Here is a 14,786-nt window from a genome sequence, read left to right on the forward strand (position 1 = left end):
GAGCAGAGAGGTAGCAGCATGGCTAACATTAGCTGTGATGCTAGCGCAGCCGTGCGAGCAACGCTCCCTCTAAGGTGCTCGTCTGTGCAATTGCGCACTGTTTAAGCGTCCTCTGCGCATAGCAAATTTATGCCATGCACAACATCTAATAAAAAAATAAGCGCATAACAATTTTCGACACACGGACACGACAGAGAAAACAGTTTTCGTCATCATTGTTCAAATATTGTGACGTCTGTCGAGACGCTTATCTCCATTCGGTGCCACACGCCCACACCATCAAAATGCTGAGGCAAAAATGTCCACATCAACACCGTATGAAAAAAATAGTGATTTTTTTAGTTGTGATTTCCTTCTCTGCATGAAAGTTTAAAAGTAGCATATATTAATGCAGTATGAAGAAGAATGTTTTAATGTAGACATGCAAGCCTTGAAAGAAAATTTTGAAAATCAAGACTACATTTCCTGCAAATAGGTGCATTTCTACCCTATATTTTAACTTTAGATTTATTCTCATATCAAACTCTTTTGGCTGTCTTTTCGACACTTAAATCCGGCGCCCCCCTCCACACCCTGGATTATAAATAATGTAAATAATTCAATGTGATTATCTTGTGTGATGACTGTATTATGATGATAGTATATATCTGAGAGTATATATCTGTATCATGAATCAATTTAAGTGGACCCCGACTTAAACAAGTTGAAAAACTTATTGGGGTGTTACCATTTAGTGGTCAATTGTACGGAATATGTACTTCACTGTGCAACCTACTAATAAAAGTCAATTAATCAATCAAAACACATAGAATCATCATACTGCTGTGATTATATGCATCAAGTGTTCATTCAAGGCTAAGGCAAAATATCGAGATATATATTGTGTATCGCAATATGGCCTTAAAATATCGCAATATTAAAAAAAGGCCATATCGCCCAGCCCTAGTTCAATGATGCCATTTCTGTTTGTCATGTATAATTTTGTCTATTTTGTGTTTATCCTTGAATAAACAGGTCAGTTTCTTGTTACCAACCATTGTGTATTATTCAAACTCCCCTAATTCAGCTGGCTAGTTGTTATCAAGAGTACTAAAACCCTTTTCAACATGATTCTGACAACTAAGTAGGCTAAATAACTTTAAACTTTAATACATGCTCGGATAGGCCAGTATCGGTCAGTATCGGTGTCGGTCAGTATCGGTATCGGATCGGAAATGCAAAAACAATATCGGTATCGGATCGGAAGTGCAAAAACCTGGATCGGGACATCCCTACTTTAGAGTTTTTTGGTTCCTCTTCTTTGTGTCAGGAGGTAGCAGCAGGGGAACACTGCAGGAGGCGGTGCTTCCTGAAGGAGCCCAAAACACTGTTCTTCATATGGAACACATCCAACCTCCAGGTGTCCATGCAGGATGTACCACTCTGGAACATCAAGCCTCTCCCTACCTGCCAGGTACACCCACCGTCTTGTGTGTCTGACTAATGTTTTGTTGTGAATTTTGTCACAAAGCATATCCTGCTAAAATATGACAAACTTTTGAGTGTAAGAATGTTAGCGATATGCTGAGATGTTATACGTTTTGCCTTGTGACAAAATGTTGTAAAAAACCTTTAATGATTTGTATTCTATTTTAATTTCAGCACATGAAAATATTTCTACTTTTGACTCTATCAAAGACAATGGAAAACCATTTTCCAGATCAGCCCTCATAGATCCTCCTGATGGCCTAACAACTGAACTACATGTCGATGCTGAGTATGATCCATCCTTCATTTGAGAAATCTCTCCCTGATATGGGGGATTGAATGTACAATGACGGACATACGTTTAATGAAGGATTTGAAGATAGTTTGAGTGAGGAGTGTGCAGAAGAGTCAAATATCAAGGACACGAGAGAATCAGCACTTCCAAGTCCGAGTCCATGGTTCTCGCCCGGAAAAGGGTGGAGTGCCATCTCCGGGTTGGGGAGGAGATCTTGCCCCAAGTGGAGGAGTTCAAGTACGGTACCTCGGAGTCTTGTTCACGAGTGAGGGAAGAGTGTATCGTGAGATCGACAGGCGGATCGGTGCGGCGTCTTCAGTAATGCGAACGCTGTATCGATCCGTTGTGGTGAAGAAGGAGCTGAGCCGGAAGGCAAAGCTCTCAATTTACCGGTCGATCTACGTTCCCATCCTCACCTATGGTCATGAGCTTTGGGTTATGACCGAAAGGACAAGATCACGGGTACAAGCGGCCGAAATGAGTTTCCTCCGCCGGGTGGCGGGGCTCTCCCTTAGAGATAGGGTGAGAAGCTCTGTCATCCGGGAAGAGCTCAAAGTAAAGCCGCTGCTCCTCCACATCGAGAGGAGCCAGATGAGGTGGTTCGGGCATCTGGTCAGGATGCCACCCGAACGCCTCCCTAGGGAGGTGTTTAGGGCACGTCCGACCGGTAGGAGGCCGCGGGGAAGACCCAGGACACGTTGGGAAGACTATGTCTCCCGGCTGGCCTGGGAACGCCTCGGGGTCCCACAGGAAGAGCTGGACGAAGTGGCTGGGGAGAGGGAAGTCTGGGCTTCCCTGCTTAGGCTGCTGCCCCCGCGACCCGACCTCGGATAAGCGGAAGAAGATGGATGGATGGATGGATGGATGGACAACAGACAAACCAATATATGACAATGCATCAGTAACCGTGGCAGAGTGACTTCTGATCATCATGGGTTATGTAAACTGTCAAAGTCACCGATAAGACCCTATAAGCGATTTGCTGAAAATGTTCAAGTTGCTTTGTCCCGATAGTCTGAATGCAGACTGCTTAAACAGTGTGCAGAAGTTCAAAAACTTTTTTTTATCCCGCTCTGCATCATCGCCTATTTTATTACATAAATACTGCAGTAATTGTTTTGGGCCATTAGAAAGTAAACAAATAAAATGCCTGTCTTGTGGGACCAGTGTGTCAGAAGAAAGATCCTCATCCTTTATAGAGGTTCCAATTAAGGCTCAAATAAGGTCATTGTTCCTCAAGCCAGATTTTCAGGAGAAGCTTAAATTTAGATTAAGCAGAAAGAAGGCAGATGCTAACAACATTGAAGATATATATGATGCAGACGTTTACAAACAGCTTGTCGATAGGCGTGGTCCTCTTAGTGACCCTAAAAACATCTCACTTACTTGGAACACCGATGAAGACAAAAATGGATATTTGTTAAGGCTCATACATGGTACTCAAAATATACCTATGCAGATGGTAAATGTAGTCAAACTTGTGCAGGCTATTCCTGTTATACCACAAACTATTAAACCAGGGAATGTCATAGCTGAATTTTACAGACGTATGACTAAAAATGATAGAATCTGTCAGGAAAACAAATATTTGTCTAGGATTAAACTATATGGAGCATCGAGTGAACTTCTATTGGACAGTTCACCTTTCTGCATTGCAAATACATGCTGGTCACTGCATCAATTCTGGAACAGTAAGCATCTTTCACAGGGCACAAGTTAAGAAAAATTATCTCACATCAAAACACTATGGTAAAGGTAATAGAAGAAACAATTTTACATTTTTTTTTTTTTTCAAATGACGGACAAAGTATGGACAGATTGATTTCTTCTTTATCATAGCACTATCATGTGCCAAATGGGCCCTCGTTCGTGAATTCAAACACGCAGGTTTTTCTTTGCTGCAAGATAGTGTAACAAATGGTACATGCAGTCATGTTATTCCCCTATTGGAAACCTCTGCCAGTACAGTAGTATGCTTGGATGACATATTGGGTAAAGTTGTTTTCCTTGACTTCACATCTATGCCTGGTATTGTGTTTGCAGTTAATTTACCAAACACTTGAAAAGTTTTAACTAATTAAGAACTGAACTGGCCTAAGAAGCCACAAATCAAATATTTGATCATTGTTATAAAATCTCTGAAAATACACACCGATGTGATGCCGTGGATGCTGTAAAAGTCTGTAAATATGTACTGTATATGGAGTATCATTGTTGATTACATTTTTGCATTGTCTGTAATATTTCAGTAGCCAATATATTAAAATGTACTTGTAAAATAAAACCACTGTCTTTCTTAATGAATATTTAGACCTACTACGCTACTGTATTTTAATATTAGTCCTTATCATGGTAGTTGGAGAGCCAAATGTTTTCTGAAGTGGTACTTTGTGAAAAGAGTTTGAGAATCACTGCTCTAGAAAGTTCACTAATGTTAAAAGGTCTCAAAAAGTGTCTTGTGATCATAACAGTATTGTTTGGGTTCAGTTTTAAATCTCACAATTGTATAAACTGGAGTATGATTGAGGTATAATTAAATTGTGCCAATTAAAATGTATTTTTAATTAATTTTTCCTAAGATAGAAAAGAGGCATATCGGACAACTCAAATGGTGAGTAGTGAGAAATAAAACCATGTATATCTCTCACTGAGACATAATTGAGACATATTGGAGACCAGCAGTGTTGGGTTAGTTACTGAAAAACAGTAACTAGTTAGTTACTAGTTACTTCATTTCAAAAGTAACTCAGTTACTAACTCAGTTACTTACACCAAAAAGTAATGCGTTACTGTGAAAAGCAACTATTTAGTTACTTCTTTTTTTCTTCTTTTTTTTTTAAAGCTCCAATTAATGCCCTTTTAGCCTTTATTTCAGTACTGTTATTGCACTGGAGAATAATACAATCTGTTGATCAACTTGACATACATTTGTATCACTGAACTCTGCTAAGCAATGTGGTCTACATACAACACACAAAGACAAAGATATGTTACAAAGGTCAATTTGTTTCTGGCCAGAACAAATTGACAAAACTATTTTAAATAGCTGCAACATAACATACATAAGTAACAAACAGCATAGCTGTAAAGCAAGAAAGGCACACACTACATACACAAAGCCTAACCAGGCATTTTTTCCTCAAGAAATTCTGACACAAAATCATGTCTGAAGCCCAGAACACTCTACACATTTCCCCAGTTTTAGTTTAGAGATAAGGAAAGATTGGCCTGGCCCACTAGCATCCCTCTTTATGTTTGTGAACTTTATAGTCTATACATTTAGAGTGATGTGATAATCATACACTCTAGAAGTCTAAAATGAAAGAGTATATAAGAGAATTGACAGCAACGTTCCCTCTAAGGAGCGCGCCTGTGCAATTGCGCACTGCTCAAGCGTCCTCTGCGCACGACAAATCTATGCCACGCACAAAATCAAATAAAAAAATAAGCGCATAACAATTTTCGACACGACACGACAGAGAAAACCATTTTCGTCATCATTGTTCAAATATAATAATACGTCTGTCGAGACGCTTTGAGGACATGAATTCCATCCATCACTTTACTGAGCAAAACTCTTTATTGTCGGCCATAAACACATCACTGTTATATCAGCAGCAGCCGCTCGCTCTTTCTCGCTTGCGCCAACACATGCACATATGGCACTTAGCCAGTGATGCGTTTACAGCCACACAAAAAGTCGGACAACTCCAACACCACACATAAAGTGTAATTCCAGGTCGTTACTCTATGATTTACCAATCAAATGTGTGCCTATTCTAGTGTCATTTATTAGGAATCTTAATTTATAAATATTAATCATTAAATGCTGTTAATATATTAAATACATACTAATAAAAAATATATTTTTTACAAACAGGAAGTTGCAGGAATGTACACATGATCCCCTGCTTACATCTCATTGTGCAACATGTGAATGTTTTAATGGGAACTAAATGCAATGTCTGAAAGGGGTACAAACTATTTCCAAATCAGGACCTCCACCCAGACAAACAATACAAGTACACAGTTCATGAAAAACAATATTTGTTATTGTCATTTTAAGTGGGCCTAAACACTTATATTAGAAATGGAAATGACTGCTGTCATTTGATTATAATAAGAGAATGTTGTCTGTCTATCTGTGTTGGCCCTGCGATGGGTGGGGACTTGTCCAGGGTGTACCCAGCCTTCCGCCCGAATGCAGCTGAGATAGGCTCCAGCGACCCCGAAAGGGACAAGCGGTAGAAAATGGATGGATGGATGGATGGAGATTGAACTTGATATTTAGTCATGTTTGGGACAGGTGTGCTGCTGGTGTAGCCACAGTGTGCACGTGTGATGTTGCTCACATGGGCTCCACTCAATGCTCAGGGAGTTTTTGCGTTTGCTCACACACATGAACAATTAGAGGGAACATTGATTGACAGAGTGTGTGTACCTTCAGTGCTGAAAGATGAGCAGAGGCAGAGTTAATCCTGAAGTGGTGGTGGTGGAGGTAAAGTGTCATTGGAGTCTCTATCTCTCCTTACTAGCTTCGTCGAAGCATGTTGCTATGTAGCTTGTTTCAGCAGATTTGAATTGCTGTTTTGGGCAGTAGATGGCATCTTTGATCCAAAGCACAATTTACATTTAACTAAATTGTTATTTTCTTTGTGCTCGACAAAAGAAAAGTAGTGAAAATATCTCCATGTTAGCAAACTCGACTTCTCCGCCATGATCAGACACGCCCCCCTCTCCTCCCTCCCCACACTCACACCCACACTCACACACAGAGCGCGTGTCTCTCTCTCTTCTCCGGCTTGTGACACAAGAAGAATCAGAACGATGACACAGCAGCCCTCCGATAAAACACACTTTATACTACATAAAAAGTAACGTAAAATAACGCAGTAACGCATCATGTAGTAACGGTAACTGAGTTACTGAATATAAAAAAATAACGCGTTAGATTACTAGTTACCGCCGAAACTAACGGCGTTACTTTGTAACGCGTTAGTCCCAACACTGGAGACCAGCTCATTCATCTCTCATTTTGGTCTTAGTTGAAATCGGGAAAAGAGATAACTGTTAGACAACTTTGAAATCTCTCACAGTGCTCACTGTTAGCCTTATTTCTCAGGAGATACATCTGAGAAGAATGAGAAAACTAATTTGGTCTCGATAAGTGCTCTTTTATGTCTAGGAGATGTATATAAGACATACATGAGATCTCATCTTCAATTTTGCTTTGCTATGGGAAGGCAAGTTATATCGTGGCAGAAGAAATGGCCAAATCAACCCGACCCTTTAGTGTGGGAGAGTTTGTTCAAAAGTGCATGCTGAAAGTTTGTGACCAAGTGTTTGATTTTTATTTTCAAATGTATTAGCCTGTGGAAAAGGTTATTTACCTCAGAAAGCTGCAAATAGAAAAGGCATTCAATTTTTTATTTAAAATTTAATATGCCAATGTTTTTTCGTTTGTTTTTTGAAAGTTGATTTTGCACTATTAAGTGATATAAGCGTTGCTTGTTCCATATTCAGTGTTAAAGCAAATCAGTGTAGCATACTGAGCAATAATTAACATGTTATTCATGCACTCTTGCTGCTTCAAGGCTTGCATGTTTGATTCATTCATTATTTTATTTTCAAATGTATTACTCTGTGGAAAAAGTTTATTTTGATATTTACCTCAGAAGGCTGCAAATAGAAGAGGCATTCAATTTTTATTTACATTTTATTTGATATGCCATTGTTATTTTTTAATTATTTGAAACTCGATTTTGCATGTCACTATAAAGTTATATAAGCCTTGATTGTTCAATATTCAATGCAAAACTTGTTTGGGTCCCTATTAAGGTTAATTTGTTCAACCTTGGCCCCGCGGCTTTGTTCAGTTTTACATTTTGACCCACTCTGTATTTGAGTTTGACACCCCTGCTTTAGGAGAAATTAAGTATTGATGTACAGTACAACGACAAACCCTTCTATAATATACTATCTTTAGAAGTGTATGTATTGATATACTGAAATACTTATAATACATTTTTAGTATAGTGCTTTTCAGAGCACTCAAATATGCTTTACAGGATAAAAAAATTAAAATATGAAACAGTTTAAAGTAATATAAAATACAGGAAATATAAAAGCAGTACCCAGGCGGGCGGCAGAGTTTTGAATGTATTGGAGTTTGAGAATTTTGCAAGATAAGCCATAGAGGATGTTAGAGCCATTTACTGTTTCTGTCCGTCAAATGTATGACGTCATTAAAGGGGTTGGCTCAAGGCCAAGTGCCAGTCTACTTAGGGAGGGGCTGGGATCTTGCTCAGGTGTTGCTGAGTGGAGGCGCAACAGTTTTTGACTGTGCCAGCTAGGCTATGATTTGTTTGTTCCCGTTTATTTTCCGTTTTTGTTACCAAGTGAGTTTGATTTACGTGACTGTATATTAATAAATATGTGTGTTAAACATGGACACAATTCTGGACATCAATTATTAGCCAGCTGCACACGTCTAAACTAGCTTCAGTTATATTCGGCAACCAGTAGCAGTAATAGTATAGGACTTTACCGCTACACTTAGTCAAAAACTTCCTCATCGGAACGCGAGTTGTTTATTAGGAAGCAACAAGCTACGAGGCTCGTTTTGGAAGAGGAACGCACGGGCCGCTGTCAGCGTTTGTTTGGTGATCGGCGGCGGAGGAAACTGATCGGCGAAGCGGCGGAGACCTTCTGCAATCAAGCTCTGCATCGACAGCTACGAGTCCCACTGGAGAGCTACAGGGTCGCTCCTTGGGGACAGCAGCCAGCAGCAGCAGATCATCCCACCGAGCCAAGCAGCGCGCGTGCGTGCAGTGCGTGGAGGAGGACGCGGAACAGCGTTGAGCCCGCCCTACACCTGTGTGGTATGTTTTAGCGGTGCGCCGACATAAACAAAAGCAAAACGGCCATTATTAAAATGTGTGCACACAAATATTGAAAAAATCCAATGCATTGGTGACTATTTGACTTGACTTGCGCGCGGGTTGAAAAACTTTGACTTTTCCAAATGGAGGAGGAGGGAGCACAAATGTGCGCTGACGAACATAAACAGCCACAGGAGGACAATGTGGCTGAACGTGACAATGTTGGGCAAGGGGTTGAAGGGAAAAAACGTGTGGTAAAAATGACACCCAAAGCTCTAGGTCACAAAATTGAAAGTTTGCAGGGGGAAAGAAAATCAAAGTTGCAAAGACTATCAACGCTGAAAGAGGGGGTCATTGCCCTGTTAAATGACGAAACACGTTCACATGAGCTAAGGGAGGAATTTAGCAGGTTTATGGGTTTTTATCATGAAACCAGAAAAGTGCACAAAACTTTGTTGTCTCTGTTACCAGATGATGAGTGTACTAAACATGAGATATGGTACAAAGCAAAAATGTTGAATTTTGATGGTTTTATTGACAAGGTTGACAGGTTGATGTATTCTCAAAATGATGATGATGACAATGATGATGATGAAGTTATAAATGATGGTTCTGCTGTTGATGGTGTTGAAAATGAAAGTGTACAACCCCACGACAGCATTTCAAATGTGCAATCCAATGTCTTATCAAAGCTCAATAATTCCGTATCCTCAAACAAAAGCAAAAGGTCTTCCACTTCTTCTGCTCACATAATAGCAGAGGCAGATAAGGCAGCACTTATTGCCCGTGCTATCGCTCTTAAAGACATTCATGCATTGGAGGCGCAGGCAGCAGCTCTAAAGAGGAGACAAGATGAGCAGGCAGCAGCTCTAAAGAGGGAACAGGAGGAACAAGCAGAGGCCATAAGGAGGAAAAAGGAGCAAATGGAGTTGGATGCTCAAATAGCATCCCACAATGCTAAATTGTCTGTCCTCCAGGAAGCCAGTGTTTCTGGCAGGAGCAAAAAGTCTGATGGAATAGAGTCCTATTATAGACAAAAGACAAAACTGAGAAAAGTGCCTGCACAGCCTGTACAACAACTTCATCAGTCTGTTAAAGCTGCTCCTTCAGAGCTTCACACAGCCAAGAATGCCCCAAACAAGGTTCATTCACACCCTCAACCAAACAAACCACTTCGCTCATCAACTTTGGATCCTGTGGAAAACCAATCAAGGCAACATTTACCTCAAGCAGCTCAATCATTTCAAGGCAATAACACAATACCAGGTGAATTCCACACTATATTACAAAGGCAAAATGAAATGATGGCACTCCTGGTTCAAGCACAAACCTCCCAATTACTTCCACACAGACACATTCCGGTTTTTGAAGGTGACCCATTGCAGTTTCAGGCTTTCATAAAAGCATTTGAGCATCGTGTAGAGGCAAAAACCAATGATTGTGGTGACTGCTTATATTATCTGGAGCAGTTTACCAAAGGACAGCCGAGAGATTTGGTGCGCAGTTGCCTCTATATGCCTACAGAGAGAGGCTATGCTACAGCAAAACGCCTACTAAGGGAACACTTCGGAAATCCTTCAAAAATAACAGCAGCCTACCTGGACAAAATCATGGTTTGGCCAAACATCAAATCTGAGGATGTAAAAAATCTCCAAGCTTTTGCACTCTACTTGCGAGAATGCTCCAATGCGATGGAAGAGCTGCAATACTTGGACGAGCTCAATATTCCAGCTAGCATGAAGATGCTCATACAAAAGCTTCCTTACAAATTAAGGGACCAGTGGAGAGGAAAAGCAGCTGACATTGTTGACACACAAAAGCGACGTGCTTGTTTCATAGACATTGTGAAATTTATTGAACAGCAGGTCAGAATTGCTTCAGATCCTGTCTTTGGTGACATTCAGGACATTCCTCAAAATAAAACAATAACCAAACCCAAGCCTATGCATCAAAGAAAATCACAGTTCAGAAGAAGCAGTTTCGCAACTCAGGTGGCAGTTGCCACTGAACCTAAATCGGATACACACCTGGATAAGTTTGTTAACAGAGGCATATACTTCTCCAAGACAAACTCTATTCCCTGTCTTTATTGTAAAAGTGAACATGCATTGGAGCACTGTCCAATACTGCGAAAGAAGGCGCACAGGGAAAAGCTGAACTTTTTAAAAGAAAAAGGCTTGTGTTTTGGTTGCCTGTGCACAGGGCACCTGAGCAAGAGTTGCGACAGGCGCATCACTTGCTCTTACTGCAACAAGACTAAGGCTGCAGCTAACGATTATTTTTCTATCGATTAATCTATAGATTATTTTTTCAATTAATCTATAGATTATTTTTCCTTTTACCGATTATTTTTTTTATTTAAAATGGAGATGAAAAAATAAATGTTGGCCAGTTTTTTCAAAAGGCATGACTTTTATATACAAAAAAAAAAGTATGGCCACTCAGTCAATATTGACAACAACATGACAAAATATTCTGTAACAATGTAAACATTTAAAACTTTTAACATTTAACAAAATTAAAAGTAGCTTATTTGCTTTTTAATGTGCAAATATAAAAGTAAACATCCAGTGCAAATCTTAATATTCTGCAATAGTATAAGCATTTCTAAAGTAAAAGTATTGCTTATTTTGCTTTAAAATGTGCAAAAATAAAGATAAACATCCAATACAAAAAAGTGCAAAACGAAATATTCTGTAACAGTGTAAACATTTCAACAAAAGTAAAAGTATTGCTTATTTTGCTTAATAACACAACAATGATAGTATGATTAAAGTGAAAGTTAATTGTTGGTTTGTACATAGTATATGTAACTGTTAATGTTGTAAAAGGTATTTGCACAACTAATTAACGTTAGCGTTAAAGAGGAGCGCGTCTTTGTAAACACTGAACAGGCACGCCAAACGCGCCTCTCAGAGCGAAACAGTGTTTTAGTTTATGAATTTACAACGCAGATACAAATGACACATTCATGATTTTGTGTAATGATGACAACATATACTCACGCGGACGATTGACTAGTTGATGGTGATGGCAAGAACGCTGTCGGGTGTTTTCTTTTCAAATGTTCCTTCATAGCCGTTGTGCTGCTATGATAGGCCATTTCCGCTCGACACAGTGTGCATACAACAACTGTCAAGTGTTTTGCTTTTTTCGCTGTGCTTATCCCACACTTGAAGGGATGTACCAATGCTGAATGTGGCTTCTGGATTTCACTCAAAAGACCAGACCGTAGTTACTTTTTCCTTTTATTTTCCTTTAGTTTGCAACAGTTTTTCCAACCAAGAAACAGCTTCTTTTTTCTTCTTTAGTCTTTTTAGCAGTCTTTAGCAGTGTTAATAGACTTTAGTTTCTTTAGCTGTCATTAGCTGTCTTTAGTAGCCTTTAGCTTCTTTAGTAGGTGAAAAACCTTTAAGGACAAAACACCACAAGATTAACATGCTGTAAAAAATCAATCAATTATCAATCCCATAATTTACAACTATTAATTAGGCTATCAAACTCTTAACCATTAAACAAGTGCAAGAAAATGGACACATCTTTTCCCTTTAAGTTAAAACAGATTTTAAATAAATTGTCTCAACATAAATGCACCAAGATACATATAAAATACATTTAACACCAGAAACACAATAGATAAATGCAACAGAAAACCCAATATGCAAATACATACCTAACCAATTAACCACCTATTTAGATACATATTTAAAATCCATATTCAATATAAATATATTATTAATTTAGCAGTGAAACACTCACTTAAACGCTGTCCACTGGTAGAAAAATGCCCCTTTTTCTACGCCCTCACCAACACAGTTAAATCCAACACTTTAAATTGAGCGACTTCACCCTCCTGATGAAGCAAACTGCTCCAACATTTATCAAACTAAGCAAAGAATATCAACACTAAACAACAGTTACATAACACACTGTGTGTATTTAGCCTCCAGACTAAGCACGCTACATGCACACAACCCCCCCCCCCCCCCATCTCACCAGCGCAACAGGTGCGCCACACCCACGAAGAGAAATATTAAATCTTACATACTTTTGGCACAACTCTGGGTTATCTGTAATGAACTAAACCTTTTTCCACTCTGCGCTGGCGTCTTTTGTACTCCTTGATTTGACACAGCAGTCTAATTACCGGGCTCGCGCACCAGCAGATGAGACAGGAGCGCTCCGCGTTATACCTGCGCGCGAACGTAAACTGATCGGCTCTGATTTTATAAGCCGACTGGCCGAAATAATGCCGAATTATATACATTTCCTGGGGTTGCCTAGGTGAATAGGGATGCGGATGTGCTCTAAGATAAAATATCCATCCATCCATTTTCTACCGCTTATTCCCTTTTGGGGTCGCGGGGGGCGCTGGAGCCTATCTCAGCTACAATCGGGGAAAATATAATTTTATTAAGTGGGGTTTGGCTTGTTGCTAAACAGCCACGGTTGCGAGCTCGCGCTTCAGCTGACGAGACAGCTGTTCACCGCTACAACATTATTAGGCCGTTTATTGAAATACTCCCACACTTTTGACGACTTTTGGCGTGCTTTTTTTCCCTCGCTCGCACCGCTCGCATCATCTGCTTTGCGCTCCGCCATGACGGCAGTGTGACGTAAATATGCGACGTGTCGAAGCATAAAAACGACGTCGACGTATTTACGTAACCGATGACGTCGACTATGTCGACGCGTCGTTTCAGCCTTAAACAAGACACATCCCGAAGTGCTACATATTGAAAGGAGGCATCTGGAAAGTGGAGGAAATAGCCATCTGCCAAAAATAGAAGCAAAGATTTGCACTACATCATCAACTTGTGGCCATACAGGGGCTGGCAACTATGGAATTTTACCTATCCTGCCCGTTCAAGTGAAGTGCTCAAAGGGCAGCAAGATAGTCCAGACATACGCTTTCCTAGATCCAGGAAGCACAGGGACCTTCTGTTCTGAACAACTGCTGAACAGGCTGAATACAGAATGCCGAAGAACAAGAGTCCACTTGCGCACCATGGGGCACAGTAAGGCGGTCCCTAGCAGCGTTGTAAATGGCCTGAAAATCTCTAATCTTACTGGCAGTAAGTTTTTTGAGCTTCCCGATATGTTCACTCAAATGCAGATGCCTGTGGGTACTAACAATCTGATCAGTGAAGCAGAGCTAGATAAGTGGCCTTACCTCAAAGGCATCAAAATCCCTCGACTAACTGCCAACGTGGATCTGTTAATTGGTACCAACGCCTCCAAGTTAATGGAACCATGGGAGGTGATTAACAGCCACGGAGACGGCCCCTATGCTGTCAGAACCCTACTGGGGTGGGTAATTAATGGGCCAATACAAGGCAACAACTAGCATAATGGGAGCCCCATAGTTACTGTTAACCACATCATCGTTAACAGGTTGGAGGAACCGCTTATCAACCAGAGCATTGGCGGAACACGATCAGCCCAAAATTCCTATGAGTGGACTCAAAGCTTCCGCATTGAAAAAGAGGAGCAAGAAAAGCTTTGCAGTGGGAGAAAAAACTTGCTTTGGAAAAGGAGAGGCAGGAGAGAACATGCTTTGGCCAAAAAGCAGGAAGAGCGAGAGCAAGCTCTGGCCAGAGAGAGAGCTCTAGAGCTAGAAAGACAAAGAGGCTTGGAGCAAACACTTCTCCAGCAGCAACACGAGGAGAAGGAAAAGAGAGAAATGGAAAAGGCAAGACTCAAAGTTTGGAAGCAGAAAGAAAAAAGGATCTGTACTCAAAGAGAAGATGGAGGCAGAGTCTATATCGCTGACCTTTTTTGGAAAAGGTGTATTCGCGAGTATTTACCGTTGCTACAAGAGCGACAAAAGTGGACAAATGAAAAAAGAAAGACCAATAAAGATATGCCTTCTTTGTGAAGGTATGGACTAAAATAATTGCATTATTGCAAAAGGGAACATGAAAACCAAAGAAAAAAGGTTTTGTTTTGGTGTTATGGCTCTATTTGTATGTATTTATTTTTAATTCAATTGGTCTGTTCATCACACCAGTAGCAATTAGGGGCTGGTGTGTTAGAGCCATTTACTGTTTCTGTCCGTCAAATGTATGACGTCATTAAAGGGGTTGGCTCAAGGCCAAGTGCCAGTCTACTTAGGGAGGGGCTGGGATCTTGCTCAGGTGTTG

Source organism: Nerophis lumbriciformis, linkage group LG21 (genome assembly GCF_033978685.3).
Source record: "Nerophis lumbriciformis linkage group LG21, RoL_Nlum_v2.1, whole genome shotgun sequence".
NCBI classification, from domain to species: Eukaryota; Metazoa; Chordata; class Actinopteri; order Syngnathiformes; family Syngnathidae; genus Nerophis; species Nerophis lumbriciformis.